The sequence below is a fragment of the Dasypus novemcinctus genome, chromosome 5, assembly GCF_030445035.2.
Source record: "Dasypus novemcinctus isolate mDasNov1 chromosome 5, mDasNov1.1.hap2, whole genome shotgun sequence".
In the NCBI taxonomy this organism is placed as follows: domain Eukaryota; kingdom Metazoa; phylum Chordata; class Mammalia; order Cingulata; family Dasypodidae; genus Dasypus; species Dasypus novemcinctus.
Window position 1 is genome coordinate 138,057,465 of NC_080677.1, and position 5,935 is coordinate 138,063,399.

At 40.3% G+C, this 5,935-nt stretch overlaps 1 pseudogene; it reads right to left on the reverse strand.

Moving 5' to 3' along the window:
• Positions 1-4,747: 4,747 nt before the first annotated feature.
• LOC101444866 (trimeric intracellular cation channel type B pseudogene) lies at positions 4,748-5,371 on the reverse strand (annotated as a pseudogene).
• Positions 5,372-5,935: the final 564 nt, after the last annotated feature.

The following is a 5,935-nucleotide window of genomic DNA, read 5'->3' on the forward strand; positions in this document are numbered from 1 at the left end:
TTGGGAAGCAGCACGTTGCAGTCACAATGCAAATGGGGAATAAAGGAAGTTCTACAGGGAAGGGAATTCTGTGTCTGTGCACCCCAGACTTTTGGAAATGGATGTGTCCCTCAGTGGACAGAAGTTATCAAGAGAAGTAGTGGGCTTTGGGAGGCTCAAATCCCACAAGAAAGGTTTGCATGAAAGTTCAGAGCTCGGGCCAATGAATGCACTGCATTTCTTCTCATTCAAGTGTGGGAGAAGGAAGGAGAGAACCTGAAGACAAAGCAGGTGAAAGCTGCATCCAAGGCAGAGGATAGGAAGAGGAAGCTAGTAAACATAAAACTAGCACCAAACAAGGCCACTGTGGGTCTGTGAGAGGACGTGAAGCGAAAACATTTTTATTTCCTCCTTGAAGATGTTGGTGTAGTGAAGAGTCACAGTGGAGGGAGGCAGGGAGGTTGAAGGGCCATCAGGAGAATATTCTGGGTGAGAAGTAAAGAAAACAAAGGAGGAAGTTAGATAGAGACAGGTACAGCAGCAGGCAGGCCTGCTGTTCAGAGGGACAACAGGAAGTGGATCCCAGTGTTCTCTCCACTACACGCCATCTCCTGAGTGACTCATGCATTCAATAAACACAATAAAAAAAACAGAACATATTTGCACCAATTCTGACATGCTGAGGTGTGGCCTCTTTCCCTGCTCTATGGTACTGGATTAATAATAATAGTAATGATGATGATAAAAAATAGCAACTATAGCCATCACAGAATTATTCCTTACTATGTCCCAGGCATTGTTCCTTGTGCTTTATGGGTATGAAAAAATTGAATTCTGGGGAATGGATGTAGTTCAAGTGGTTGAGTGCTTGCTTCCCACTACAAGGTCCCAAGTTCAATCCCTAATACCTCTTAAAGAGAAACAAATGAGAAACCAACTCTCATTGGGGAGTAGATGTAGCTCAGTGGTTGAGTGCCTGCTTCCCATGTATGAGGTCCTGGGTTCAATCTCCCCCCCAAAATTATTGAATTCTCATAACCTTATGAGACAGATATGTAGCTGATAGTTTCACTATTTTATAGCTAAACAAGAGGAAGCATGTAGACGCTACATAGCTTGCCCAAATTGTACAGTTGGTAAATATGTAATTCCCAAACTCAGTGTTTAGGTACCCTGACAAGTAGGACTGCAGTAAATTGAATATTTTACTAAATTCTGCTTCACCAAACATATTCCAGCCATGGGGGGCACTTAAATGTTGCCAAAAAACCAACTTGGGTCATGTCAGTGATAAGCCAGGACTCTGTGTTCCCAGACCCAATTCCCACAGTCAGTGGAGCTGAACTCTCCACACCTTTGCTCTGCCTTTAAGCTGGAAATTCACCAAGTCAGATGTAGGTTCCATTGCAGCAACTCTGGTGGGTCACAAAGCCACAGATTTCTTATCATTGCACAGATGAAGGGAGATGAATGTACTTTCTGCATTTTATTAGGCTCTGGAAGGGAAGAGTGCCTCAGAAAGAGTGCTTCCAAGGCAGTAGAGGAGCTGGTGACACAGCACTTTTAAATCAAGATCAGTTTCCTTAATATTAGAGTGCAGATAGGCTTTTTGGATGGCTGTATCAGAAAGAATCCTGGAATCAGCTGTTTGAGAACTTCTCCCCACTACTTCTCAGCCCCTGTTGTTGTCTCTGATGGCCACATCAGACTCCACACACCCCATTATGAGGAGTTCCTCCTAATAAGACCTTAGGGTCTTACTGTATCTCTCACACTCTCCTTTTATAGGATATGTTTTTTCTATATCTGAACCTCAGTGATGGACAGGGCCTAAGTCTTTTCCCAGGAGGCCCCTCTGACCTTATAAAATCAGTATTTGCGTTTGGGCTGACATGTTGTCCAAATCCCCTCACATAAAGCATTTGAGCTTCTGCTTTGGCCTGCCTGACACACCCAGTAGTGAACCAACTGAACAGAGAATCACACAGCCTGTAAGATATTAATTCTAAACACCCACTGCCCCAATGAGTAATTTGTCAGGGTATCTTTTTGCATGTAAGTTAATGCAAAATTAAAATTTTGTAAAATAAATATAAAAATTAGATAGGTATTGGGCTTAGTGTCTTAGTTTTCTTGGGCTGCCATGATGAACTACTGCAGTTTTTTTTTTTTTTTTTTATGCTTCCACTTTTGTTCATCAGTTGCAACAAATGTACCACACAACTGCAAGATGTTACTAATAGGGGAAGACGTGGGAGGGGGAGGGGAGGCACATGAGAATCCTCCATACCTTCACTGCAACCCTATGGCCAAGGAATTCTGAACTCCTAAATCTGGAAACAGAAGAAAACATAAAATAATGTAATACTCCATTAGTGCTAAATAACTTATTTTAATAAGTTTGTCATTAATACAATCATAGGACAAGATCCCTACCATTTCAACAACAGTTAAACCAAAAGTTTAAAAATAAGTCAAGGGGAGCAGATGTGGCTCAAGCAATTGAGCACCTGCTTTCCACATAGGAGGTCCCAGGGTTAGTCCCCGCCAGGGACCTCAAAAAAAACCACAAAACTAAGTCAATACTTAGTAACATGTTAAATTTGAAAAGTTACTTTTTACGAGTATAAAACTTAACATTGAACTCTTAAATATTCTATACTTTCTGTCACCAAATGTAAATTAAATTTCTTAGCATTCTAAGGCTACCAAAGGTCCCTCAAAAAAAATCTTTTTTTTTTTTTTTCAAGCAAGTAAAAGTATAGTACCTGCTGGTCATTATAGCTATAAGAATTAAAAAATAAATAAATAAATAAAAATAAATTTTAAAAAACAACAACTTAACTTGAATGTGATTTGAATACTTCTAAGCTATCCAGAAATGCGTGGTACTTGCTCTTTACAGGTAGTAGATTCAGGGTCTTGAAAGAAATCATACCACAGAGTTTCAAAGTTATAACTGGACTTTTAAATCACAAATGAAAGCAAGAAAATCTAAAATTACTTAGTACTTTTTTTTGCTTGTCTTTGTTTTGCCAATAAGGAATCAAATTTTTCATTCAAATGGACTATCATATGAGGCCTTGACTTCTGTTTCATCTTGGTTAGCTGGTTACTATTTACTGTCCAAGGACAATTCTCATTAGAGCTGAGCATTTTCACATGAAGATACTTTTACTCTATAATAAAATCAATAGTATCGGCACATGCAAATCAAATATAACATAGCCACAAGCAAACTAGCAAGAGACATTCAACTAGAAAACTGAAAAAGTACCCCTAGGAAGGAGACATAGAGGGGAAACTTAAAGTTGAGATGATACTTTTTGTTGAATAATTAAGATATCTACCATGAATGTATTCAGACCAATTAAGATCAGAGAAAAGTTAAGAATATGTGAAATGATGAGAAAAATAATTTCTCCTATAACTAAATTAGATTTTTAAGAAAGAGGTAAATGTATACCCAGGGGACCTGAATCTCTGGACTGACCATGTGATAGCCAGGCCCTGAGCCTCAAAAGACTTGCAACTCCTACACTCTGGTTAATTGGACTTACCCCACTCAGCTAACATGGAGGTGAAGAAGGTCAATGACCACAACAGGGAGCCAAGAGTGCCCACGACTGAAAGCAGGAGAATTGCATCCAGCATCCATGTGGAATCTAAGCCCCCTCTTGATATAGATGTGGAGTGGACACAACCATTCCGAGGTCCACAGGATAGAGGAATAGAGTATGGATTAGAGTGGACTTACTGATATTCTATTCATGAACTATTGTGATTAGTAATTGAAGAAAATGTGGCATTGGTGTGGAGAAAGTGGCCATGGTAGCTGCTGGGGGTAGGGAGTGGAAGACATGAGATGTGGGGGCATTTATGGGGACGTGGATTTGTCCTGGGTGGTGCTGCAGGGACAGTTACCGGACATTGTATGTCCTCCTCCTCCCATGGCCCACTGGGTGGACTGTGAGAGAATGCGGGCTATGACGTGGACCATTGACCATGAAGTGTGGCAGTGCTCTATAGAGATGTATTCACCAAATGCAATGAATGTCTCATGATGATGGAGGAGGTTGTTGTTATGGGGGAAGGAATGGGGTGTGGGGGGGTTTATGGGACCTCATATTTTTTTAATGTAACATTAAAAAAATAAAGACAAAAAAAGAAAGAGGTAAAAACAAGCTCCTAAAATGAAAAAGAAAAGAAACAAAACAAAACATGGGATTAATAATTTATTATACATTACATCCTTGGTTTTTTTGAGTTAACTTAGAAAAACAATTTCACATGATACACTCAAAACACTCACAAATTACAATCCAGAATGGGGTAGTCTCCTTGAAAAAGAAAGTTCTTTCTTTCTTTTTGTCACCTCCATTCCTTACATATCAACTTTTTTTTAAAAAATGTATTTTTTATTTTTTCATATAATCTTTATTTCACATCATTTACATAGACATATTTACCACAATCTGACAAGTAAATAAGAAAAACCTTTTTTTTTTCCTTCTGGAGCTCATCAAGTAAATTTACTCACTCTTCTTAGCATGTTTTTTTTTTAACTTTATCTGAAGTATCAGCTGTAGGTTTTGAGGTGGATGAACCACTGCCGTCGAATTTGACTTAATTCTACTTTTCTTCTCACATGATGAAAAGTGGTGCTGCCTGCCAAACAACATCCCACCCAATATATCCTCCAAAGACACAAAAAGTGTAATAGAAGTCTCTGTAAGCATCATGTTTACATCTTACATTTTCTTACATCTTACTTTGTGGTTACAGGAAAGATGGTATAAAACAACATAAGATTATGCTTTGATATTGACAGATAATTAATGTGCTGTAATGGGAAGATAGCTGATCCCAGCAGGGTCACCTTGGCAGGGTAGGCCAGTTTCAGCCATTCTTCAGTTTCCAGTTTCCATCTTCCTTTTGCCACCTGCGTCTGGGGCCCATCCAACAGCTATCATGCCTATCCAGCCATGTTTGTTATAGCTATTAGCATGTGTGACTCCACCTACTATTTTCCAAATTCTGGTCACTGCCTTCATTCCTGTGGCCAAGAGTTGAACAAGTAGGAAAGAATAGCCCTGGCAAACTAGGTCACATGGGCAGAAATATATAATATACCAGACTGAGGATGACAGTAATATAGTAGTGTGGTTTGCAAGAAGTCTCAAAGGAGGCTCTGAAAGGATAAAACTCCTCCACCAAAACAGTGGAGCATTGTCGCAATTCAACTTGGAAAGGGGATCTTCCACGCCACTGCCTCTGCTCCAGGCTGATGCTTCATCACCATCAGGGACACCAGATAGTGGGCAATGTCAAAAGAGGGGAACATGGAAGTGCAGGAGAAGACAAGAGTCAGCTCATCCCTCGCCGAGTCCATGACAACAAGCCAATGGGCGGCCCAGGCAGCGCAGCGACCGGCGGAGGTGGGCAGGCCCCAGTCCGGCCCCTGCACCTTCCTACTTTTTTTTTTTTTTAACCAACGGGCATTTATCTTCTCATGGATCAGGAACCTGGAAGACTGAATCAAGGTGCTGGCAGGGCCACGCTTCCTCTGACATCTGAACATTCTTTGCTTGGGGCATACCTCAATCTCTGCCTCTGGCACATGACTGTCTACTCTCTCTCTCTCTGTCCAAAAGTCCTCTCCTTATAAGGCCACCACTCAAATTTGATTAGAACTCACCCTAATCCAGTGTGGCCTCATCTTAACTAGTAACATCTCTAGAGATCCTGTTTCCAAACAGGTTCACATTCACTGGGGGTTAGGACTTGAACATACTTTTTGTGGGACACAATTCCATACTTCAGAAGATAATCTAAATGTCCTATTTTCTTCATTGACTTTAATGTCGTCTCACTTTCTTTTAACAATTTAAGGCAAAAATACCCAGACAAATTGATCATTTAGGGGCTGGATTGCATTGACTTTAATTGCTAAGCC